Below are 27807 nucleotides of genomic sequence, written 5' to 3'. Positions count from 1 at the left end.
AATCTGACTCTTAACTCCTGGACATTGAAGAAAAAGTAACATGACCTCATCTAAAATGAGAAGTGCTGGGAAACAGAGCCCTTGGCCAATCTGCTAGATCAGCAGTTCTCAGTCACAGAAGCAGAATCACAAATGGCTGCTACATCCCCAGAGTTTCTGATTCTGGAGGTCTGGGCTGGGCCCTGAGAATTTGAATTTTTAACAAGATCCCAGATGCTGTTCTCACTGCTGCTCTGGGGAATCACACTTTCTTTCTTTTTCCTTTACTTTTTTGATAAACTTTTTATTTTAGAATAGTTTTAAATTTTCAGAAAATTTGGGAAGAAAATACACAGCATTTCCATACATTACACACAATTTCCCCTACTGTTCACATCTTACATCATTATGATATATTTGTCACAACTAACAAACACATATAATATGTTTTTTTGTTTTTGTTTTTGTTTTTGTTTTTTGTGGTACGCGGGCCTCTCACTGCTGTGGCCTCTCCCGTTGCGGAGCACAGGTTCTAGACGTGCAGACTCAGCGGCCATGGCTCATAGGCCCAGCCACTCCATGGCATGTGGGATCTTCCCAGACCGGGGCATGAACCCGTGTCCCCTGCATCGACAGGCAGACTCTCAACCATTGTGCCACCAGGGAAGCCCTAATATGTTATTATTAACTAAAGTCCACACATGATTCAGATTTCCTTAGTTTAGAAGCTAATGTCCTTTTCCTTTCCAGGAACTCATCTGGGTACCACATTACATGTAGTTGTCTTATCTCCTGCTGTGGCTGGGACACCTTCTCCGACGTTCTTTGTCCTCATTGACCTTGACAATTTTGAATTGTTACTTGTCATGTGTTTTGCACAATGTCTTTCAATGTGGGTATGTCTGATGTTTTCTCATGGTTAGACTGGGGTCCTGAAGTTTTGTGAGGAGAACAACACAGGGGAAGTGCCAGTCTTAACACATCATATCAAGGGTGGTTACTATATGGTTTACAACTGATGATGTTCACCTTGACCCCACGCCCCCTTTTCCATATGGTACTTTTTGGAAAAAAGTCACTATGTGCAGCTCACACCTAAGGAGTGAAGAATACCTACCTAAATTATTTAGAAATTTCCCATATGAGAGATTTGTCACTTCTCCCATATTTATTTATTTCTTTAAACATTTGTTTATATCAGTAGAGACTCATGGGTATTTACTTAGTACTTTGGGTTGTAATCCAATGTTCCTTTATATGTCTTGTCACTCACGTTGTTTGAGATTTAGCTTTTGGGAGCTCTTCAGGTGGCTCCTATCTCCTTTGACATGCCAAGGGGGCTGCACATTTTTTTAATTGAAATATAGTTGAGTTACAATGTCGTGTTCATTTCTGCTGTACAGCAAAGTGACTCAGTTTCATATATATGTATATATATGTGTATATACATATATATACACACAAACATATATATATATACAGATATACATATATACATATATATATATATATATATATATATACACACACACACACACACACACACACACACACATTATTTTTTATGTTCTTTTCCATTATGGTTCAAGGGGCTGCACAATTTTACTGTTCTGAATTTTCTCTGGTGAGACCTAAAATGTTTACCAAGGCTCTCAAGGGCAGAACCATAGTCCAAAAGCCATAGATGCCTTTGGGACTAATGCAAAGTTTACAGATATAATTGGTTTGCTTCTGTACCTCCATTTCTCCTCATTATACTACTCAACATGGGAAGGTGGCAATGGCCCTTCTTCCTTTATCACGACCTCTCTCAAAGCTCAATCATATTTGGGTGTTAATAACGGACCAGCTAAACTACTGGTCCATTTAGGACAGTCTACATTTGCAGTGAATCAAAATAGTTAAGTTTAAAGAATTATGCTCTAGGAGTGAAATCTGTGGAATTGTCCGGTAGTTGGAAAAGACAAAGGTTCAGACACTGAGCTCATCTCTGGAAGTCTGCCAGAACATCAAATAGACAGAGGCATTTTTCACCTATAGGTTAATATTTATCTATTTAGTAGAATTGAATCTATCACTCCAGGAGAAAGAGGTTTCAGTAGTTCTCAATCCCTACCAATTTTAATCACCTGGGGACCTTTTAAAACTAACAGCCAAGTTTCTCCCCAGAATCTTTGTCTGGGAATGGGGTCAAGCATTGGTATTTCTTTAAAGCTCCCCCCTGGTGATTCTCTTGTGTAATTAAGTGTGAGAACCCCTGAGGTAAGGTTCTCATCCATCTCAGACTTTATCAACTGTGGGTTTGAGTGAGCTTTCATCTAGAGATGCTCTGTACCCTGGGGCAGCAAAGAGTTAATCAGGACAGATCAGCTTTTCAAGAAAACCTGTTTTTGAAAGAACATCCCAAAAAGTATGAGGTAGTGAATGTCAGCAGTACCAGCATGAGGTGAAAGATGGCTTTAGTCTACCATGAGGGCTTATGATTTGTGCAATTTTCTGTATGTGCATTAGACTTTGATTAACATCAATGACAAAAAGCAGGTGTTGTTGGAACTGAAGGTAAACAAGAAAACTTAAACTGGTAGGAAAATAACCTGGAACAATTTTTCTGTTGCGCAATTAACTAGTAATTGGTCTTAATTGTCAATATCCATTATCCTAGATATTCCTATCAAAAAGGTACTTCCTAGGAATACTTCACAAATTCTAAGTAAATAATTAGGTAAGAAATAAAAACAAATAGATATATATGGGTGAGTGTATGTGTGTCACACATGAAACACACCCCTTATATATAGATTTATTACAGTAGGTTTTATATGAATAAAAATTTGAAAACCATCCAAATGTCTGCAATAGGGACTAATTTAAATTAATTAAGGTGTAGCTGTAAAATGGAATCATAAATGCTATGTAAATGCATAGTTAAGGGAAAGAAACAGATTACAGGACATTAAAATGGTGTATGGAACCATAATCCCATTTTCTAAAAAAAAAAAGGTAGAATTTGGATGATATACCAAAATGCCAACAGCAGTGATCACTGGGTAGTGTGGCTATAGGTAATTTATTTTATTTTAATTCTGTTTGTCTTTGTTTTCTAATGGCCCCACAATGAATGTAATTACATATATAATTAGAAAAGGAAAAAGAAAGGTTTCTGCAAACTGTAGCCTGTCGTAGAATAACAGTAAATAAATGAAAATGAGAATAAATAAACCTATGACTGAGTTTATTGACCAACAATTTATTTTGAAACTAACTGATCTTTATAGGGTGTAAGTGTGCAGGGCTAATCTGTGTGCATAATTTCGTAAAGGCAGACATGATCTGGGTGAAAGCCTCCCTGGAAAATGGTCCTTCCCTCTTTTCTACCATCACATTCGCTCTGGAACAGATTATATTTCTGTGAGTGCTAGTCACAAATCAATTGAATCAATTCTAAGAGCAGTATGTGGATTTAAAATTTCAATAAGCAAATTTAAAGAGAGTTTATTAAAATATACCTTAGCTGTGAAGGAGAATATTAAGATATGTGTTCCTTTTAAAGTCTCTCTTCAAAAAATAAATCACAGTACTTTAAAAATAGAACTTTCTATGTAATATCATCTCAATTCTGTCCTCTATCAAATGTGCATTTCTGTTCCCCAGAAAAACATATCTTCTCAATGGATAGTGTTACCCATACACTAAGTTAGATGACTGTATTTTGGAACAAGATGCTTTCTAAATTGCTAGTCATAGTCATCTAAGAAAATTTGATTTCACTGTGTATGTTTTCTTTACCTCGACTTCCCTATTCCATTAGAAATGGTACATATTATGAAGTAAACAAGTTCTTAACAGAGCAGGAAGAAAAACATTATTTCTTCTCTGTTCTTTATGGTAAACAGAGAAAACATGTTTTTACTTTGCTACTGAAATCATAGTATTATAGAAAATGCATTGCTATAATATCCTCGTGTATTTGATAATAGTAGATGGGTTGCATAGCTGATTTTATCATACAAGAGACTGCATTAAAAGATTAATCTTAGATATTTCCTTACCGATGTCTCCAAATCTAAAACACTACTTTTCAGATGGTCAGATTCCTGGCGGGTGTGTGTGTGTGTGTGTGTGTGTGTGTGTGTGTGTGTAAGCACACAAGCACAAACGTTTTTCTGAACCATACAGTATGTTGCAAAACAAAGAATTTGGATTTTGTTTTGAAGGAAATATCTTCAGATCAATAACCACAAGATGGCGATGTAACACCAAAATCCATCAAGTTAAAGTCAAGCATTGAACTGCCACTGTGTTCCAACCCAGAAACAGCAAATACGTAAGTAAATAGCTTTATATTATGCAAATAAATATTTTGTTACCTTTAAAATAAGGAAACTTTTACTAATGGTGCGTAGCACATCATCTGCGGTTCAATGTAGTCAGTATATTTTTTTATTATTCTTCCTTTGACTTGAACATGTTTATTGAGCATGTTCTATGTGCCAGGGACTTAGAATACATACAAAGCTCTGTAGCTTATGGAGATTAGTTTTAGAAATTAACATTACTATACATTTTGTCTGTCACTGAGAAATAGTTCACTATTGCCAAATGAGAAACGATTCTCTCTAGAACTCAGGGAGCTAATTCTCCCTAAAATGAAACAAATACAGAACTCAAAGGGGAGGTGACTTTGGCTTCCACTTTCCTCAAAGCTCATGACCAAAGCCATTAACACAGTGACCCAGGTTATGAAAAGCCTGGTGAGTGCGGTTATGGGCTCCATCTGCTTGAGCTCCCAGATGTGTACTTGGACTTAAGGCTGAGGAAAATGGATAAAATATGAATGACCACTTCTCCTGGAAAATTGCAAATTAGCTGTAGATATAACACGAGCATTATCACTCTGTACTACAATCTCAGGTGAGCTATGAGGAGAGTTAACTTTGTTAATTTTGCATAGTGCTTAGATGCCCAGATCATGCTGATACAATAACTGAAAGTATCATCCCGACTTTTTCTCATGCTGTAAGAACTTATTCTCCAAACAAAACTGAGAAATATGATAAGAAGAGGAGTCAAAGAAATCATTTTCCAAAACGTATAATCTTCTATATATGTCTGATTTCAAAATATTTAATGAAATCTACAATTTTAGGTATTGAAGTTAGTAAAGTATTAAGGAATATACAGAAGAATTTTGGCAATGTTATTTTTTGAAGTGACGTCTATTTTTTTTGCCAAGACCAAATTTTTCTTTAGAAATCTGTAATAATGTTACATTTGAATTAAAATAACAAGTAAATCTCTGACAGGGAAATTACTCATTTTGGGATTTAAGTTACTCATGAGGAAAAAGACAAATATTCATGTAGGATAAAATATTACAAATATACTAATTTTTCTAATATTTTTCCCTTCAACTTGTTCCTCACAGCTAATATTCCCTCCAACAGAGGATTGTAATTATCCACATGTGATGCACTACTTCTCCCCCAGCAGCCAGACCAGTGTCACTAGTGAGTCACAGCACTCTTTCCAGGGAGCCCAGATCTTGCTCTGAGATGCTACTCACCCAGCACTCTAAAGAATTACCATATATTGAGTTTTGGTACCAACTACTTGCCATTCATGTGTACTGTGAACATACCATGCTTTGTAAACCACAGATAGTGAACTATTGGCATGCATGAATAAAGCCCAGTGTTTTCATACACTGAAGTTATACACCAAAATTGGTGCGTAAAGCATGATACCTTGCTGTTGGGGGTGAGTAAGCTAACGTGATGGATTACTAATGCTTTCATAGACCCTCTCTCGTCTTTGAAAAGGGTTTCCTGCACGTTTCACTCCTCCCTGCCTCACCACACATGATGAGATAGATTATATCCGTACTTTCATGTAGTCTATTTCAAACTGAGATAGAAATGGGAGTGTGTACATAGAAAGAAATAAGGAAATGGAAAATCATAAGGAAATTCCCAATTTCCGTAGACTGAGAAATAATAAATACTATTAGTGAACATTGACTGAAGGCTTATTATATCACAGATACTGTGCCACATACTTCACATATGAGAAAACTCCACAAAAGCATGGTAAGTGGGCAGTAATTCATGCTCATTTACTGATGAGGAAACTGAGGCTTAGAGAAGGGAAGTGACGGTCCGTGCTTCACACAGTTAGTATGAGACAGAGTTTAACAGGTATAACATTTGTGTGCTACTGTTCAGTATTAATAGTTAACTGACTATGTGCTAATTAAATGCCAGATGCATCACTAAACACTTTACACACTTGGTTGCATTTAATCCTTATAACAACTCCAGGGGTAAGGGTGTGAATTAGGAAGAGAGCCATTGACAAATCAAAAGACTTCATTTTTCTGAAGACGTGGTATATATATACAATGGAATACTACTCAGCCATAAAAATAATGAAATAATGCCATTTGAAGCAACATGCATGGTCCTACAGATTATCATACTAAGTGAAGTAAGTCAGAGAAAGGCAAATATCATATGATATTACTTACATGTGGAATCTAAAAAATGATACAAATGAACTTATTTACAAAACAGAAACGGGCTCACAGACTTCAATAGCAAACTTATGGTTACCAAAGAGGAAAAGTGGCAGGGGGGGATATATTAGGAGTTTGGGATTAACATTTACACACTACTATATATAAAATAGATAACCAAAAAGGACCTACTGTATAGCACAGGGAACTCTACTCAACATTCTGTAATAACGTACATGGGAAAAGAATCTCAAAAAGAATGGATATATGTATATGTATAACTGAATCACTTTGCTGTGTACCTGAAACTAACACAATATTGTAAATCAAGTATACTCTAATTTAAAATAAAAATTAAATTAAAATTTTAAAAGGAGACTGAAAACAACAACAAAAAAGCTCCATTTTTTCATCATACTTTTTCAACTCTCTGAAAAAGTTTCTACACGACTCAACATTATCAAGAAATTGAGAAAGTAAAGGATTGTTGTCCCAATGGTTGTATTTTTAGGAAGCCAGCCCAAGAAAATAGCCAGAAATGTTAATATAGACGTATGTTCAAGGATGACTATTCTTTGTATTATTATTTGTAACAGTGAGAAAAAAGCCCGTAAATGAAATGGACAAAAATAGGGAAATAATTAACAAGTTATGTAAGACAGTTATGAGACAATTAAATGGTTTTGAAGAATATATAATGGTATGGAAAAATGCTGATAAGAAAATGGAAGATAAAAGAGGAGAGTAACTATATTTGGTATAACTCATTTGTATTTCCAGATTGTTAACAATTATCTGTAATAAATATATACCACTTGTAATTAGTACAAATGAGCCATATTAATAAATGTGTACCCTTCTTTCTCAATCATTTCCTTCTTCTGCCAGGACAGCACCCCAAAGTACACTGGCCGACCTCAGTCTCTATTTTCTCATTCCCTGGGTCCAATCCAAACCCTACAGATTACTCCTCTCAGAATCATCTCCTCTTTTCTGTTTGTGAGTGGATATCACTGGCTCCCATGGGCACTCCTTCAGTTACCATCCATGCTTTCCAATCTACTGGCACAAAATAAAATACAGATTTCTGTGCCTTACCCCAAAATCTGATTTTTTTTTCTTGTAAAGCCCAAGTACATGCAATTGTTTCAAACGCCAAGGTGACTTTTATGGATAATAAAGTTTGAAGATCTGTAACCTTTCAGTTTAGCTGTTCATCTGTAGCAGACAGTACTGGCTTTTCACCCAAAAATCTGTCTCCTCTTCTTCCGGGACTCAGCTAGACAACATTACCTAACTGCCCTTCTGTGTAGGTGAGGCTGCATGACTGTGGGTTAGCCAATGGCATGAGAGCAAAGTGATGCAGGCCATTTGCAGAACAAGTCATTTCAGAAACTATGTGTCTTCTTCCTTTTTAATAGTCAAATGCCCATGACAGTGAGGCCTGAGGGAATGGTGTAGCCACAAAATGGAAAGAGCCAGGTTCCTGAGCAAACACCTGGAGGAAAGATGCCCGCTGCCAAGAACACGTGCAGTGGACCATCTAATGAGTGAGGAACAAACATCCCTGCGTTTAAGCCATTATTTATGTTGGGGGGTTCAGGGTCTGCTATATCAGCATAGCCAAGTAGAACTAATACACCAACTGATATGGTTGGATTAAAATCTGCTAGCTATTTTCTATATGCTCTATTTGTTCTATGTTTTGTTTTTCTTCTTTTTCTATCTTTTGTTAATTGAGTATTTTTTATGATCCTATTTTATCTCTTCCTTAATATTTTTACCTCTTCTTTAAGTTGTTGAGTGGTTACCCTACACTTTATAGTATAACTTAATACAATTAAATTAATATTATTTAATTAATAATAGCCTACCTTCAAATATCTATGCCACATGGAGGGAAGGATCTTACAGCATTGCATACAATATATTCTCAATTCCTTCCACCCATCCCTGGTGTTACTGTTTCCCTACCTTTTACTTTTACATGTGTAAACTCACAATACCTTGCTACTTTTTTTTCCTTTAGACAGTTGGTTATCTCTTAGAGCAATTAAAAATAAGAAAAAAGTAATTTCATCTTGATTTATTTCATTTCTGAGTTCTCTGAAGGAACTTGTCTAGAAAAGAAGAGCAGAAGTTCAAATCCTGGTATTTAGTGAATACTCACTTTTTGGAATTAGGAGAAGGGAGATGAATTAGTGCAGGGGGAAGTTCAGTGTCATAGGAAAGGGTAGAAATTTCCCTAAATATAGCACAGTGATGAATGCTGAAGGTAGTTAAAGAAAATGAGACCAGAGAAAATTTATTGGATTCATGCCATTGACAAAGTTTAAAATGGGTCGTTTCAGCAGAGATAGAACAGGGGTGAGGTGGCAATAGATTCAAAAACAGAGAACCTACAGCCTTGTGCTTTCAAGATCAGTTGCAGGAGACAGACTTCTGCTTGAACCTGCTCTGCCACCTCTTAGCTGTGTGATCTGGAGGATGCAACTTTACCTCTCTGTTCCCCCAGCTGTAAAATGAATGTAATAGTACTGATTCATAGCCTTGTTCAGGATACAATGTGATGTTCCACGGAAAGTGCATATCCCATAGCTTGGTACATAACATGTGAGAAGTCTTGGCTTTCACAAGTATACGACAAGGATATAGAGGCAGACGGAGGATGTGTGTGTGACAAATGAAGAAGAGAGTTGGGGCAGATTTCAGTGTGGAAGTATGCAAATGGAGAGACAGGTGAGTTGGCAGCCATGAAGGATGGGGTTCACTGAATGGGGGTAAAGAATGAGGCTGCACTAGAGGAGAAAATTAACCAAAAAAGCCTTAGGGAGGTGGGGATGAGTTTGAGGTTAGGGCAGAAACATAGAGCTGAGCCAGGAAATTAATAGATAAAACTGTGCCATGAGGTAGGGTAAAAGGAGAGGACAGACAGAGTGACAGAGACTCTTAAAGGAACAGTGACCCCAAAGCTTCCAATGAAAATCAACAATCAATCTTCTCAGAAACACAGTAACTGAGTTCATCGGCTGAGAGTCCTGGAAAGAGTTGACCATCTCATTCCAGCTCCTCTTAGACCCAGCCTTACCCTGCTCCCATGATGTTCTCAACGTGTGCAGAAAAAGTGATGAATGGAGACAATGGTAACAAAGTGAGGGGGAAGAAAAGGGCACACAGATGGATAACTAACACTGTGTAAACATTAAAGATTTTGCACCTATAAAGGTAGAAGTCACCATGTATTTTAGTCAAAATCCCTTATATGATTAATTGATTAGTGGATTGATTCTGGTTTAAAGGGAAGGAGCTAAGCCTCAGAGCTCTTAGGGGTTTCCCCAAAGTCGCAGCGGTCTTTGGCTGTAGAGATGGGTCTAGAATTCAGGACTTCATGATTCTGGAGTTGCACTGGTAGGAGATAAATAATTTCCAGTTCCAAAATAGATGTTATTGGGAGGCCTGCCTAATATTGTGAAAATACAACTAAATGTTCAGAAAAGAAAAAAGAGCGTTAAGAGAGAAAAAAAAAGAATTGAAAACACAGTGGTGCTGACAAAGAACTAACAGCATTATCAATACTCACAAACCAGGCAGGGCTTGTGATAATGGAAAGATTACAATTTTTTTTTCTTTTTTAAGTCAAAGCAGCAAGAATATACATTAGCATCATGAGGTCAAGAACTTCACGCTACCTCATTCCATGATACCCTCAGTATATGGCATAATACCTAGAACAGAACAAGTTACTATTCAAATGTTTTTGAAAGTGTAATTGAACAAATTCAAATATTTTGAAGAACAATTGCAGGATTAAGGCCTGAGGGCAAGTCTGACTATACATGGTGTGAACTGAACTTGATCCAATCCAACTGGAGACACAGAAGGATGCTCTGAGGATAGCAAAATCAGTGAGCCATGTCAGTGGATCACTACCTACTTTGCTCCCTAAACCTTCTTCTCTTGGAAATGCCATAAAGATAAGTTTATGGTTCCTGTTTATTTGTTTGCTCAGTGACTCTTTGTGAATCTTGGCGGCAGCTGTTGGAACCAAAATTGAGTCAATCACAGGCTCCTCCCCCAGAATGTGGCACAAAGACAAAGACAGACTCTATCTTTCTAAGAGGTGAGATGTACAGCACATGAGCTATGGACAAGAAATTTTTTCCATGGGTGACAAGCAGCAGGGTAATTTGGTCTGTAGGAGGGGGTGGAATAAGACATTTGAATTAGAGAAATGCCACCTGAATTCCAGGCAGCTTTTTGGTCCTTCCTGAGATCCAGCTTCATTTTCTCCCCACCTTTTTTTGTTTTTGTTTGTGTGTGTGTGTGTGTATATATATATATAGTCATCTTTATTAAAACATCTAGATTCTCATGGGCATCTGCTTTTCTCTCAGAAAATCCACGGTTTATTTGAGAATGGTAAAAAGGGACAATATCTTAATGTCATTATGACAAGTTTTCACCTCATAGGAAACCTGAAAGGGGCTCTGGGCCTCCCATGTCACCAGACTGCCTTAACAGACCTACCCACACTCAAGTATCTTCTGGAATTCCTTATAAATTTCAATGTGCACCCAGGCAACAGAACATTCTATTACTCTGCTGGTTTTTAAGGTGCAGGTCCAGGGTTAAATATTGTGTCCAAACTTAACATTTTAAAATTGTCCAGGTTTATTTTCCAAAAGTAGTGTATTACTCACTTTACCAAACTCCGTGCCAAATAAAGGACCCCAAAGCATTAAATGATAACCACAAAGAAGTTTGGTAAGCCTCCTCTTCTCTCCCCAAATCAAGTTATTTGGAATCCCAGCAAATGCTAGTACCACAAATGCAAGGCAGTAGTCTTTCCCAAAAAGCCCCACCTTTGTTTTTGAAATAACATTTAATGAGAGCTGTGCCAAGTAAACCTTGTAGTAATCTTAGGAAGTATATACTATTATTATCATCCTCATTTTATATGTGAGAAACTTGAGCCACAGAATGTTTACTATGACCACACATAGTGACACATATTGGCTAAGTGGTGAGAGCTGAGATTCAGAATCAAGTGGGAAGGCTTCCAAATCTCTGCTCTTTGCTTGTCTTGTTCCTTTAAGAGGTTTTTGTGACACACCCCTATATCCTCATAATACAGTCTCTTTTTTGCTTAAAGTAGCTTGAGTTGGTCACTGTTGCTTGGAAACAAAGAGTAGTAACTAACACATCATTAAGTTAATGACCCGGCAGACAAGATATTCATAAATACAAAGAACTACAATGCAAAGTAGAGTGTGGTAGCTATTAGGAAAATTATAAACGAAGCTGTCAGACACATCAGTGAGATGGTTTCTATATTTTATCATGAAGCAAGGATGGGTGGGGTACGGTGAAAAGTTTGATGACTAGTTTGGCTCTGAATTGGGGCTTGAAGGATGTTGACAAGCGGGGGATGGTGAGGGAAGGGATATTCTACGGGGAGGGAACAGCTTGAGAAAATACACAGATGATGAACAGGCCAAGGGTACACTGAGATTTTAATGAGACTTTTATTGTAGGGAGTGTTGGGGTGTGGATGGAGTACAGCTCCTAATCATGAGAGGCCTTGGATGCCTTTCTGTACGAGCTGAATTTTATTCTCTAGGAAATAAAGACCTACTTAAAGTTGATGAATAATCGTGCCATCATCAGCATTTTGTTTCAAGCAGATTTCGGTAGCAAGGGAGAAATAACTGAGAAGGATAAAAGGTTGAGAAATATCGAAGTAGAAATACTAGTCAGAAAATTAATGCAGTGCATCCAGTCAATGGTGGTGAGTATTTAAAGTGAAGCAAAAGTAAAAAAAAAAAAAAAAGGTTTTTTGTTAAAGAATAAATTTGAGATAAATTTATGAGAGAAAATGGTGTCTAAATAAATGAAGACTAATGGTAGATAACATAGTAAGTAAAGTAAGTCAGAGAAAGACAAAAATCATATGATATCACTTATATGTGGAATCTAAAAAGATGATACAAATAAACTTATTTACAAAACAGAAACAGACACACAGACATAGAAAACAAACTACAGTTACCAAAGGGGAAAGGGGGGGATAAATTAGGAGTTTGGGATTAGCAGATACACACGACTATATATAAAGTGAACAATAAGCACCTACTGTACAGCACAGGGAACTCTACTCAGTATCATGTAATACTCTATAAGGGAAAATAATCTGAAAAAATATATATATTCAGTTTTATATATATATACATATATATATATACATATATATATATATATATATACACACATATATATATATATACGTATATACATATATATGAGGTGTCATTAACAGAAGCCCTGTGATTTCTAGCTTAATAGCTAGGTGGAACGTGCTTCATGAATGGGAATCATCAACTCTAGTGGAAGGTAGAAGCTGCTTTCTTGAAAATCATCATAGATAGAGAAAACTGGATATTTAATACATAATGTTTCTTAAAGCCTTCGTGATTGTTCCAAACCAACTTTAATTCCTTTTTTAATCTTTCATTACATACCCATTTCCACTGCTTTGGGGATGATCTCATGGTTTGGTAATGCTCAAACTCATGATTCAATATTCTTATAACTCAAAGTATTGGTCTCCATGGGGCAGTAAAATAATTTTAAAAGATATAACCATGTGCTTCCCGGGACCCTGAGAAGAGTCCAAGGTTCCTCCTCTCTGCTGAGTACCAGGGATGTGGTTGTGGGTAATGTGTGACAGAAATCCCAGACACATCTAGAGGAGCCCCAGAACAGAAGGGACTGGTTCTGCTCCCAAAAGGGTGGGCTGGAGGGGGATTATAAGACTCAAGAATCTCCCATCCAGCTGTGGGATGCCACGGCAGCAGAGGCTAAGTGGGCTGCCTGGCAAGTAGGACTCAAGGCAGTTGAAAAGACAATAAGGCACTCACGCCTGGCATAGAAAGTATACAACAATTTCTCATTTTCTCCAGTGGGGCTGAGAGATCACTGGTGGGCAGGAAGGAACTAGGATCATGACCAGGAAGGTTCAGAGAATAGGCCAACATCCACAGACCATGGTCACAGTACCATCACAAGGACAAAGGATGAGCAGGCTAGAGAACTCCATCTCAGGGTAACAAGGGAGGACTAAGATGCCATCAGACCAGATGACCCTTGCCCCATGGCAGGATGATACTTCAGCTCCCATCAAACTTAGCTCTCCTGTAGGAACGAGAGGAAAAGGTGTGCAGGAGAAACTTGAGACACTATTTTAAATAAGAAATGACTGAGCTGATTAACAGTAAGCTGATGAATGTATTCAGCCATTTATTAGGAGATATTCATTTGGGTGCATTTAAATGGACAGATTCATTAAACTGGACATTGTCATATATTTACATGGATAATAGGGTTTAAAATATTTTATAATATTACATCACTGAGTATTACCACCCACCTCTTTATTGTTCATTTTCAATAGCTCAAGTTCAACTTGATTTCTAAATGAGTTACCAAGGATCTTGCTTACGGTAGAGCCACCATGATCAAAATATCTCACAACAGTTATGGTAACAATGGTATTAATTTTTCTAAGCAGTGAATACAACTTGAAAAAAGAGAAAAAGCTGAGTACACATGAAATCAAGAATGCATTTCTCCCCAGTTAAAGCCAGTTATTCAAAAAGTTGAGGAAACAAAAATAGGTATAATTACAGTTAAATATATAGGAGATGAAGAAGGTTTGGAGCCAACCAACATATCTGGAAAACATGATACAACCAGTGTTTGAGGCATTTGTGAGTATTTACCTTGGATAAAAATTCAGAGGTAGATGACGGTTATAGTTACATAGTTCAAGATCATTGCATGGGCAAAAAAAATAGACATATTCTGTATAATTCTAGAGGAAAATAGGCACAGAGGTAGATTTTGGTTGATATGAGAAATAACTCTCTAGCCTTTCAAAGCTCCCCAAACTTAAAGGAGCTCACTTTCAAAATAATTATCTCCCTGCCACTGAAGGTATTCAAAGACCATCTAAAGGTTGTAGAAGGAATCTCTTCTATGGTGACCGAAGCTTATTGACTTTGATTGTTCCTAGGGTTTTATCCAATCTTAAGGCTTTCTACAAATGCATGTTGAATGTAGCCTGTTCAATAACATCTAATTCTGTCATACAGCTATAAACATAGCCAAATAAAAATAAAATTAAGGGCTTCTGCTATTGTAGTTGAGACAACACATCACTGCTGTAGGTCCATCCCTTGGAACATATGACAGGAAAATTCTAAGCAAGACAGTGACTTCTTGGGAAGGCCGCATGCCATAAACCTCCAGATGGCATCCAACTGGGATGTCCAATGTTAATAGCCAAGAAAAAGTCATATAAAACACAGTTTTAAAAGAAAAACACTTGTTGAAGATTCTCCTTAAAGGTGCCAAACCCACACATACTTGGCATTTGTGGCCAGGCTGCCAAATACCATGGACATATAAAAGCTTCCACATGACCTGTAACATATTTTAGGATTTTTTTAACTTTAATACTTCTAAGCACCTAAAATTCAATGCCACCCTTCGTTAAGAATGAAAGTAGAAAAGCAGATGGAAATCTTGAGATCTGAGTCCAATTCAAAAACTATTTCCCTCACTGGCAAGATAACATTCAGAGAAAAAAAAATCCCTTATGAGATATGCAGGAAAATATACTAAATATAAATCATGAAAAAAAAAAAACAGATTGGCCAAATATCTTCTCTGGGCAAGAATACAAGTTAGGCTTCTCAGCTTTCCCAACAGAACAAGAAAGGTGCCATTTGCACCTCTGTTCTCCAAAGGACACAGCCTTGTGACCGTCAAGCTGTTTGTTCCCAGAGTTCTTGCTTTTCCATCCCTGTTGTGCATCTTCTCACAGGGGACTGATCCCTGCAGGTTGCATGCCCAGGCTCCCATGTCTGCTGGGCTCCTGCTGGATTCAAACAGAAGGCTCCATTGGATGGAGAAGAATAGCGCCCCCTCTCTGACTGCTTCAGGTGCTACCTCTGTGGCTCCAAAGGTCGCTGATGACCATGGTTCCAACTCCCTCCTGGTGACTCTGGATGAGGAGCTCCAGTAACACTGTCCTCTTCCTTTGTCCATCCAGCCTGGGGGCCTCAGTGCAGTGCCAGCCATTGTCCCCTTGCTGTTGCTAATCTCAGGAGCGCCTCCTTAGAAGTGAGGCACCCAGGGAGCAAGATTTTAGGAGACACTCTCAGGGCAGAACAAGGTCAGCACCTTAACATGAATGCCTCCTAAATTTGTATCCTAGGTGCCTGGCTTGCCCTGCCCTAATCCAGGCCCTGCTTACCTCTGGGGTACCTCACTGTCTGCTGTTCAATTGTAGCATTCTCTCTTTGCCCGTATAACCAATTCTCTATATTCCATTGCTTATATGTAGCCGGCTTTCTGGCTGGACCTTGACAAATTCTGGCATCCCTTTCATGGAGTTTAATCATGAATTTGCTTCTACCTAGCTTTTGTCAGAGGCATACTGAGAGAATATTAAGACACTTTAAGAAATATACGTCCATCCTTTTCTAAGTATTTCAGTTCTATCTTTATGTCAATCTAGTTCACCAGAAAGACAGATACCTGGATCTCATTAGCTCAGACTGCTGCAGAGATAGCTTCCCTGAATCCCATTTTAAGGTTATTCTCGTCTTTTATGGACAGTCAGTATTAAAAAAATAGATGTCTTTCCCCACATTTATTCTAAAAACACCAGCTGAAGATATTGTCCCCTAATTTTACTATATTGTGTCATGTATTAATCAGGGTGACTAGGTTGAAATATTTGAGGGAAAAAAAAGAGGGAACATTTTTGGGTTCATTTAAGTGGAAAGAGTTTGGTGGAGCTGATCTTGGGAAAAACTAGACCAAGGACTCCAACACTATTTAGAAGCAATTCAACATCTTCCATTTAAAGTTCAATACCATAAAACGTTTAATGAGTGTTAAGCTCTCATGCATCTCTTTTTGTCTTTGTTTTCAGGGGATTAAAAACATGATTTAATGCTTGGTAGTGACAACTGCTCACTCTATCACTGAACAGATATTTACTGAGTTCCTACATTTTTCTGGGTGCCGGGTATACAGTAATGGAAAATAACACCTACAAAATCTGGGCTCTCGTGGAGCCAGCTGTGTGATGGAGAAGGAAACTACCTGTGATGATCAAACAACAAGAAGAATGCAGGAAAGCAAGGGCAGAGATGCTTGTTTCCGTCATTCATTCCATGAACACTGTTCTGCTAAGAGGTATTTGAACTGAAACCTGCATGAAGCAGGAAAGTGAACTAAGAATTTATCAGAAATAATAGTGTTATAGTGTTTAATGAAAAATAAACAAGGTCAGAACAGATGTCTTGAACAGGGAGGTTGCTGGGTATGTTTAGAGAGTAGGAGGGGACCATTAGGACTGGAATAGAAGGACCCAGGGAGGCAACGTGAAAACATAACAGCAGACACATGGCAGGGCCAGATGTTGTGGACTGATCTTCCACAGTATAATCAGTGTGTCCGTTTGGAGCCCCATCAGCATTTTTTCAATGATAGGAATAGAATAGAAAATATCTCTGTGCATTGAACTTTCTTATCTCAAAACACTCTGCTGTTTGACAGGCCACAATGTGTTGAATTAGTAAACCACAACTGACAAGGGAGCATGTTCTGAGCCAAAGCTCATATGAAGTAATTGACAAATTCATTGGGGTCATTTTTTTTTTAAATTTAATTAATTTATTTATTTTTGGCTGTGTTGGGTCTTTGTTGCTGTGCACGGGCTTTCTGTAGTTGTGGCGAGCGGGGGCTACTCTTCCTTGTGGTGTGCGGGCTTCTCATTGCAGTGGCTTGTCTTGTTGTGGAGCACGGGCTCTAGGCACGCGGGGTTCAGTAGTTGTGGCTCCTGGGCTACAGAGAGCAGGCTCAGTAGTCGTGGCACTCAGGCTTAGCTGCTCCACGGCATGTGGGATCTTCCCGGACCAGGGATCGAACCCCTGTCACCTGCAGTGGCAGGTGGATTCTTAACCGCTGTGCCACAAGGCAAGCCCCATTGGGGTCATTTTAATGCTTTCTTGTCAAATAAAATATGTTTACTTGAACAAAAGTCTCCTGTATTGATTACAGGAGATTTGAGTTTCTCATTGGACTATATGAATTTCATAAATATCTACTAGTTGAACAAGTTCTAATTTTACAGGGAGACCTCCTCTGCTGTCAAAATTACTATGGAAGGATACAGCTCTTAGAAGCACATTCAGTTTTATGTAAGTCAAAGAATAAATCAGGCAATCAGCCACTATTGACTAATTATTTACTTTCAAAAGGCTTAGTGTGCCAATATATGTAAGATACAGTCTGACTGAAAACACTTATGATCTAGTAGAAAAGACATGATGTATAGGCGAATACTTAAAAGAAAAGGGAGACTGTGAGCAGTACTAATTTAGGTCAATTAGGAAAAAATTGTATAAGTTCAAGGAGGAAGGAAATTATCTCAGTTTGGGTTAATCAGAGCAGGTTTCATGGAGGAAATGACATCTGAACTTGGAGGAGTAGGATGATTCTACAGAGTATGGGGCTTGGGGAGCAGTCCTTAAAAAACAACTAAAAACAACACCAGTGACTAAACTCATTAATATCAGTCTCCTGTTTGCTGTTGTTTAACATTAGCCCTGACATAACGCTGGATCCCCCCTGTGTGTAGCACAGTCTGGGAGAAGTATCCCAAATCAGTCACTATTTATTAAAACATATTTATTAAGTGATTTCTATGGACAACTCATCATGGGGGACACAAATAAAAGTAAGATGTGGTATTATAAATAATTCTAGATGCTTGATAGAATGGATTTTTAAGATAGCATTATGATGTATGTATGTCTTCTCTATATAAGAATATATATATATCCATATATATTCTTTTAAAATTTCAGTCTGCTCCAGTATTGAATCGTTTAAGATAGCTATATATAAATATATGTAGAGATAGGCATATCTATATTAGCTATCTATGTGTGTGTGTGTTTCAGCTGCACCACACAACAACTGTTTAATTTAGAAATTTTCACTTTCATAATGGCTAGTGTCTACAGGACGTCTGTAAGTACTATTGCATTTCTTAATAGAAGTATGTCTGTTCTTGCTCAGTATTCCAGGCCAGTACCTAATCTTGTATCAATTACTCACATCATCTCACGTGTCTAGGAGGGATTTACATCAAAGTTTGTGAGCCATCTCACAGACACATGCGTGTTTCTCTGACACAGATGTATTAGAGGTTGTACAAGGAGGAACGCTTCCAAGCATCATATCTCACTAAGGATGAGAGAAATCCAAAACCTTACACAAAAAGAAGCACAGTACAATATAGTTATCTATGCAAAAAAGTGCTAGCTATTTACTTCAATATATATAAAAACCAAAATACTATTTTCAAGTTGGTATTTAGCTCTAAACTGAACCATGCACGTATACAAATAATTCATTTTCACTTTACCACAGACAAATGCTAGACAACTGAAATTCATAGAAAACACTTAAGTCTAATTTTATTCAAGTTTCTGTCCCTTTCACCAACCACATATTTATAAACATGATTCAAAACCAAACAAGGTTTGAGGGAACCCTATGAAATTGTAATAAGGGAACAACAAATCTGGCTCCATATTAGATCTGTTTCTTGTTCTTTAACCTTTGTGCTTTGTGGCCTGTGCTTAGTCATGCTGACTCTGCACCTTATGTAAAAGAATGTTGCCTATAGCCTGAAATATACAGGATAGCCTGTTCTCAGGGCTCTGACTTTTAAGAGTCCATTCATATAGAGATAAAAACTTGCAGAACAGAGAAAAACACTTGTCTTGGAGGTTTGCAGGAACATTGTGACCTGACCTATGTGGACAGCTGCAAGAACAAAGGATTCCGGCACCAAGAAGTTTGCAACAACCAACCACACTTCTCCCTCACCTGGCCTTTAAAAATGCTTTGCTGAAACCCTTTGAGGAGTTCTTTTGTTTTGTTTTGTTTGTTTTAGGCAAGAGCCACCCATCTCCTTGCATGGTCCTGCAATAAACCTTTCTCTGCTCCAAACTCTGACGTTTTGGTTTGTTTGGCCTCACTGTGAGTCAGGCATACAATAACTTTCTTTCGGTAACAAAGATGGCCTCTGATTTTGTTTTCAATTCTTCAGTAACTGGATATTTGACTTTAGAAAAGTCACTTTACTTCTTTAGACCTCACTTTCCGCATCTGCAAAGTGAGCTGCTGAAGGAATTCCCTTCGAAGCCTTACTTTTAGAGTCTATAAAATATTCTCAAAAAAAAAAAAATAGGATCTAGAACAGAGTTCAAGTTTACTCTCCTAATTACAAAGGAAATGAGAGATGCTTAAAAGCTCCCTATAAAGTTTTAACAAGATGGCACTCAAGGTGCTAATATTTACACTTGCCAAACATCACACATCTGCAGCACTGGTTTGCATATGGTAGGCAGGCAGTCTATAAATGTTGATTAAAGGAATATATTTTGTGCTTCTGATAGATTATTCTCTTGATAAAATATATGACAGTTAAAATGCATGTTTAACATAACAGCATGTTTATTGTGCTATAAATATTCATGCCTCTCAATAATACAAAGAAAAGCCCTTCTTCTTCTAAGTCACAATTCTAAATATTTCACAAGTCATGGATTCCTTTAGGAATCTGAAGAAAACATTGTATCCTTTTGCTAGAAAAAATTTCACAAAAAAGACACACTCGAAATTGTGTATATTGATCTGATCCAAGGGCAGAATGCTTTTCTTAAAGAAATATACTGAATTCATTATCACCCTTATTCAAAGGAGGAAAAACTTCCTGTTGTTACTTGTGAGCTCTGTAGCCCATGTATCTAAACATTTTTGTGTCAGTCTTTTTTAACTCAGCAATTTCTGAAATTTAATATGAAGATAAGTTTTAATGTTGATTCCTTATTTATTGTTACAACACGGCAACATTTAAAGATTTAGCTGACCAAGTAAAGTAGGAAATTTCTCAGACATGTAAAACATAAGATGTAATAGCTTCTCATGAGAAACAACTTAATGTGTTTTATTAAGACTTTTGTCTTTATCGTGCTGCTACAGGGTTTGGAACCAAAATCATTTAACTCCATGCCCTGAATATTAATATATATATATAGATATATAGATATATAGATATATATAACCTAATTTGTAGAATCTATTCTGTGGTGTTTTGTTGGCAAGCAGTGTAAACATCCTAAAGAATAATGACCCACTATATTTTTTACTCATCTAGACATTCTTTAAGGCAGTAAGGATTTGTTTTTTGAGAGGGTAAATTTTTTTGGAGAGTGAAAGAAGAAACATGTGGAAGGCATCCCTCTGCTTTCCAAAATCTCTAACTGTGAGTGACACATGCAATAGTATTTGAAAGTTTCAAAAATATGAAATAAGAAAGACAAATCATATTGTAAATTCTCCAGATAAACAATATTATGTCTACCAAAGACTACTGTTATCAAAAAGGTTTAGCTAGTGTTTTGATGCCTACTAATTAATCCTGGAGGGGTGCTCAAACTAACTATGAGAAGATTTGCAAATTTTGAAATACAGTGAGGGTTGGGTAGAATATTTGGAACATGAATAGAACTAATTTTTTATTTCATGTTACTTTGACTAGTAAATTCACTTACTGAAAACTGACTTGTTTGGTATTCTACAAAGTAATAGTTTATATTTTAAATATGGGTGCATTTGATTGGACTGTATGGCCTTAAATAAACTGAAGTACTCAAAATAGTTAATAAAAAGTTGGCCACTATGGTTCCTCCAAAATTCTTAGCTCTAAAACATATTAATAATTGAACGATAATATTTGTAACTTTAGATAGGGCAGTTAAATAGTGGAAAAATTAAATAAGAATATAATTTGTGGGAAGTTCAGGTCTTTTGAGCATGAGCCACCTGTTTTCCTTGCATTGCCCTCTAATAAACTCTCTGTTCCAAAATAAAATATATATATATATATATATATATATATATAAAATTTAATATATTATATATATATATATATATATATATATATATATATATATATATATATAAATTTGGGCTGGCCATTTACTAATAGAGTAGAAGTTTGGATGATTCATTGCAATCCATATGAATGACCAACCCAGCAAATCAAGACAATTTTTCGGTCCCATCAAATATGCCATACATACATGTGATTCTGGGTCCTTCGGCATATCCTCATGCAAACTTCTGTCAAAAGGAAGACTCTATGAAAATACCTTATAAATTTTTAAAAGGTTTGATAAAAAAGACCATTTTTTTCTATGTTTGCTTTTCTAAAATATAAATTACTTCCTGTCTCAAATGCTGAAATCTGTTGTCCTGGGACCTTGCCTTCCTGAAAACTCCCACATTTATTTGTTGCAACCATATACAAAATCATGGCCTTTCTTCCTGTCCTGACCACGTGTGCTCACCTCTTGAATCTGTGTGTTGCTCTCTTTTTCAATTATACCACATCATAGCTTCCTCCTTCCCACTCCTTGACCTCCAGAGCCCTCCTCTCTCTCACATATCTGCCTTCGACCCCTGTCTGAAGTAATAATTATCATTTTAATTTCATCTAGAGATTTAAGTTTCAAAATATAATCTATAATGTTGTGTCCATAGAATCTTATAAATTATTTAAATTGATGTAAACTCGAGCATGCAAATGATCAATGAAAATGCCGGCCATCTTTATCTGTGCTTGCATAAACTGCTATAAGATGGCCTCAGGATTATTTTGGTCTCCGGATTATTTTGAGATAGAGACAGAGCCTGAGATAGAGCTGACTGTGCATACTCTCCCCATAGTGGGCACACCTGGGATGTGTCCGTTTTCTACACCTCCTATTGCTGCTGTAGGTTTCAGCCCACAGGCTTCTCAGGAGGGGTAAAGTGCAGAAAGTGTAGACATAATGTTGACTCCATCACAGTTAAAAACAATGTTTATGAACAAAATTGTTCATGGAAAATACAAAGAATCTCTTCCCAACTGGAACAATACGTGTGGTCAAAATTCACCAATTATGCTAGGTTTGGGGTGTGGAGTCCATACGATCTTTGCCTGAGGAGAGAAAGGACATGTGGGAAAAGTCGTCCTTGTCATGTGAAAAATTGTGTAGCTATTTTAAAGCATATGAAAAGGGGATGCTATAAATCATAATTTAAGTTATTTACACATATGCCTTAGTTTCCTTACTTTAGAACTCTCTACTAAGGGGAAAATTCCAGAAACATGTTAGAATATACACATTTTCAAAGCACTCCTGTAAGACAATAAAATATATTCTGCTACAAGTATTTTAAAATATAACAACAGAAGCATACAAATTTCTGGACTGAAACATTTGTGCAACTGCAGACTTTCAGGTATCTCAAACAAAATATTTACTTTTTTCCCCCTAAATGCTCCTAGGCATCTCTCCAGATGGAATCATCACTGAAAGAAAGTAAGCTTTGTGTTTTGTCCTGTTTCTGATTCAGCTGTTCATTTTTCTACTCCATATACTCCTGCTTTCCTGGCAGAACATATGGGATATACTTTCAGGATAAAATATTTCCAAGCTCTTTGGAATGTTGTGAGTCTCACCTCCAGGGCGATACTCTGTATGTACAGGATCATTAAAAAAAAAAAAAAAAAAAGAGAGAGAGAGAGTTAGAGAATACAAAACAGGTGGAAATCAGGAACCCCACAAGGCTTTAGACTAAAATGTCTCATGTCATTTGATTTTAGCTTGTTTATTCCTCACTCTTTTATATACTTTAAAATTTAAATATGATATTGTAATGAGGCTCTTGTACAATTACCTAGAATTGAAATTTTTTTCAAGATACACATTTCTAGAGATGACTGAACAATATTAACATTAAATTTCAAGAGATATCAATTCTCTTAACTTGCTAATGTGTGGTATCAACTAAAATATAATTAATCTATGACATTACATTTTCATAAAGATTATTTACTGGTTATAAAAAACTCACAAGATTATTAGAGAAAAAAATTAGACTCCTAGTTGCAGGTAGAATTCAAATAAAAAAGGACAAAATGAAAGATGTAAAAGTCTTATTCTGTAGCCATAACACTGACTAATGTAACTTTTCATGACTTTTTGAGTTTTTAAGAAAACATTTCTACTGTCAGGCCTCAATGTACCCACATGGAAAACCACCTAAAGTATATTTTTAATAGATATTACCTAAAACAAAGTTCTCCAAACAGAAACAAATCATATGGCAATAGATGAGCCTGATGTTCAGTTCTGATTGTAATGAAAATGCATTCAGATTAAAAACCTGGTCGGGATTAACAATAAAGCTAAATTTCCCTTGTGTGGATCTCCATAGGTAAAACCAAATCCCTACCAGAGTGAGGGCTTTGGCACTGAGAGCCCAGGTCTTCCCCTGCCCTCTCCTACTTGCTAGCCTTCTAGAATAAAGTTACTTTAAAAAAAATTAAAGTATGGTTAATTCACAATGTTGTGTTAGTTTCAAGTGTACAGGGATGTGATTCAGTGATTCAGTTAAGTTCTTTCTCAGATTCCTTTCCATTATAAGTTATTACAAGATACTGAGTATAGTTTTCTGTGCTATACAGTAGGTCCTTGTTTATCTGTTTTACATATAGTAGTATGTATCTGTTAATCCCAGACTCCTAATTTATCCCTATACCCCTCCTGCTGTCCCCTTTGGTAACCATAAATTTGTTTTCTATGTCTATGAGTCTATTCATATTTTGTAAATAAGATCATTCATATCATTTTTTTTGGATTCCACATATAAGTGATATCATATGGTATTTGTCTTTCTCTGTCTGACTTACTTCACTTAGTATGATAATCTCTAGGTCCATCCATATTGCTGCAAAGGACATTATTTCATTTTTTTTTATGGCTGAGTAATTCCATTGTGTGTATGTGTATATATATATATATATATATATATGTGGTATATATATATACCACATCTTCTTAGAATAAAGTTTTGAACATAATTCCAGGCCTTGTGAACCTGCCTAGGACTCTGGCTAGAATCTGCTTTATCATAAAGAAGTCTTTCTGATAAAAACTTGATAAGGCAGCTTCTCCTATCTTGTTCTAAAATATTTCGTGTTTACTTTTTTGCTTTTTACTGTTCTGTTTTCTTTCTTTTTCTTTTCTAGATTTTTTGACATATAATTGACATGTAACACTGTGTATGTGTAAGGTGTACAATGTGTTGACTTGATACATTTATATATTACAAAATGAATACCACCACAGCAGTAGCTAATATCTCTATCCCATCATACAATTACCATTGTGTTGAGAACATTTAAGATCTACCCAATTAGCAACTTTCAAGTATATAATACAGTATTATTAACTATAATCACCATGCTGTGTAATGATTCCCAGAACTTGTTAATCTTGTAACTGGAAGTTTGTACCCTTTGACCAATACTCCCAATTTCCTCTACCTCCCAGCCCCTGGTAACCATCATTCTACTCTGTTTCTCAGAGTTTGTCTTTTCTAGATTCCACAGTTAAGTAACATCATACAATATTTATCTTTCTCTGACTTATCTCACTTAGCATAATGCTCTCAAGGTTCATCCAAGTTGTCACAAATGGCAGGATTTTCATCTTTCTCATGGCTAAACAGTATTCCATTTACACATACAAACACACATACACATGCATACTATCATCTGTTGATGGACACTTAGGTTGTTTCCATATCTTTTTTGTGGCCACATGCCCAGTTTGTGGGATCTTAGTTCTCTGACCAGGGATTGAATACGGGCTCCCTGCAGTGAAAGCACCAAGTCCTATCCATATCTTGACTATTGTGAATATTGCTACAATAAACATGCAATTGTAGGGGTGCAGGATTCTCTTTGAGACAGTGATTTCATTTCCCTCAAATGTACACCCAATCTTTTGTTAGATCATATAGTAGTTCCATTTTTAATTTTTTGAGAGTCTTCCATATTGTTTTCCTTATGGGCTGCACAAACTTACAGTCCCGCCAGTGGAGCACAAGGGTTCCCTTTTCTCTGCATCCTCTCCAGAGAGGATATTATATCTTGTCTTTTTGATGACAGTCATTCTAAAAAGTGTGAAGTTACCTTATTATAGTTTTAATTTGCATTTTCATGATGATTAGTGAGGTACAGCCCCTTCTTTGGAAAAAAAAATTCTATTTAGTTCCTATGCTCTTTTTTTAAATTGAGTTGCTTTGTTTTTTGCTATTGAGTTGTGTGACTTCTTTACATGTATTGGATATTAATCCCATATCAGCTAGATGATTTACAAATATTTTCTCCCATTCCATATTATCTTATCATTTTGTTATTTCTTTTGCTCTGCAGAGGATTTTTGGTTGATGTAGTCCCACTTATTTATTTTTGCTTTTGTAGCTTGTGCTTTTGGTGTCATACCCAGGAAATCACTTCCAAGACCAATGTGAAGGAGCATTTTCCCTATGTTTTCTTCTAGCAGTTTTATGGTTTCAGGTACTATGTTTAAGAGTTTAATCCATTTCAAGTTACCTTTTGTGAGTGGTATAAATAGGGGTCCAATTTCGTTCTTCTGCATGTGGTTATCCTGTTTTCCCAACATGATTTATTTAAGAAACTATCTTTTCTCCATTGAGTATTCTTGGCTCTCGTATCAAATGTTTGTTGACAGTATACGTGACAGTATACTTCTGGACTCTCAGTTCTGTTCCATTGGTCTATGTGTCTATTTTTATGCCAGTATCATGCTATTTTGATTACTATAGCTTCATAGTATATTTTGAAATCAGGAAGCATGAAGCCTCCAGCTTTGTTCTTTCTAAGGATTGTTTTGGCCATTGGGGTCTTTGGTGCCTCTATAGAAATTTTAGATTATTTTTTTCCTATTGCTGTGAAAAATGTCACTGAAATCTTGATAGAGATTGCATTGAATATACATTCTCCAGATTAGGATCTTGGGAATGAAGAGGAGCAGGACTAGAGATGAGGCTGGGGTGGCAGGCTGAGGGCAGCCTGCCAGGGGTTTGTATCTACTTTGATGATTAAGGGTACCATGGAGTCACAGAAGACTAAGCAGAATACGAGTTCTTATGTCTAACAATGTACTTCATAAAGTAACAATGGATTCCAGCTTCATGACTTGGGGATTATTTGAAAATGAATGACCCAAACTCATCTCACAGACACACACACACACACACACATACATACACCCACAACAAAGTAACAAAACAACCAGTCAAGTCTAGCCCCTAGCAAAGAACAGTATCCTATAGAAGGTACTCAATAAATGTTGGATGGATTCCTTCAAGGAATACTGAAAAGTTCTTTCATAATGAAATATTGCCACACTCACTTAAATACCCATCTAAATTTTAAACTCAGGGTTGAGAGAAGAGAAGAAGCCAAGTTTCCAGTGGAAAGGTGGAATTCTTGAGTGATGTTCCCGATTCTGGTATGAAGGCAAAGCTGACTGTTAGCTGAGGAATGGAGCCAATAGGAAAGTTGAGAAAAGCTAACACTTCCAGTGCCTACTGGGGACCTACATCCATTTAATCCTCACCATCACTCACAAGTAAATACTATGAATACCCCAAATTTACAGATGAGAAATCATGGGGCATAGGAAAATAAAGTAATTTGCTCAAGTCAACATTGGAACCTAGAACTTAGACTCCAGAGGCCCTGCTTGAAACCTGTATGCTCCTCTGTCCCATTCAGGGGCAAAGATACTATACCATACCAACCACAAAAAATACTATGTGTTGGCTTAGAAGCAATAGCTGTGCTTTATTACTTTAAATTAATTAATGAATTCATTTATGTATTTGCACATTTATTTTAATGAGAGACCACACCAGATGTTTGAAAACAGGGAGAGCAAACATCTTGAACAGCATGGATTTAGTGGGGAATTCTGTAGACCTATATGTAGTTGTCTGTATTTCCTTTATTCACTAATTCATTTTATGAGTTTCGATCTAGGATTTTAGGATAATTTTTGTCCCTGGAAAAAATATATTAATGCTGAAAAGAGGGATTTAATGATAGTAAAAAAAACTGGAAAAAAAAAGACAAAAGACAGGTAAAAAAACAAATAAAAGACCTTCAAATAGCAGTTCAAAGTAAGGAAATGTGCTAGGTGAAGTGGGGAGTGGTAGGCAGCCCAAACCATCATGGAAGCTAAAGGGAGAAAAATCCAGTCCAAATCGTGGCTACAGTGTACTGCTGTTCTTTATGGCTCATGCAC

At 36.7% G+C, this 27807-nt stretch overlaps 1 protein-coding gene across 6 annotated transcripts in view; it reads right to left on the bottom strand.

The window, feature by feature from the left end:
- HMGCLL1 (3-hydroxy-3-methylglutaryl-CoA lyase like 1) overlaps positions 1 to 27807 on the bottom strand; it is a gene marked incomplete at both ends in the record, with an annotated part of 135467 nt that overhangs the window by 5361 nt on the left and 102299 nt on the right. The window lies entirely within an intron of this gene.

The sequence above is a fragment of the Mesoplodon bidens genome (assembly GCF_964165515.1).
Source record: "Mesoplodon bidens genome assembly, chromosome: 10".
In the NCBI taxonomy this organism is placed as follows: Eukaryota; Metazoa; Chordata; class Mammalia; order Artiodactyla; family Ziphiidae; genus Mesoplodon; species Mesoplodon bidens.
Note: the sequence above shows the minus strand (reverse complement) of the source record. Positions and strands in the feature narration are given on the sequence as shown.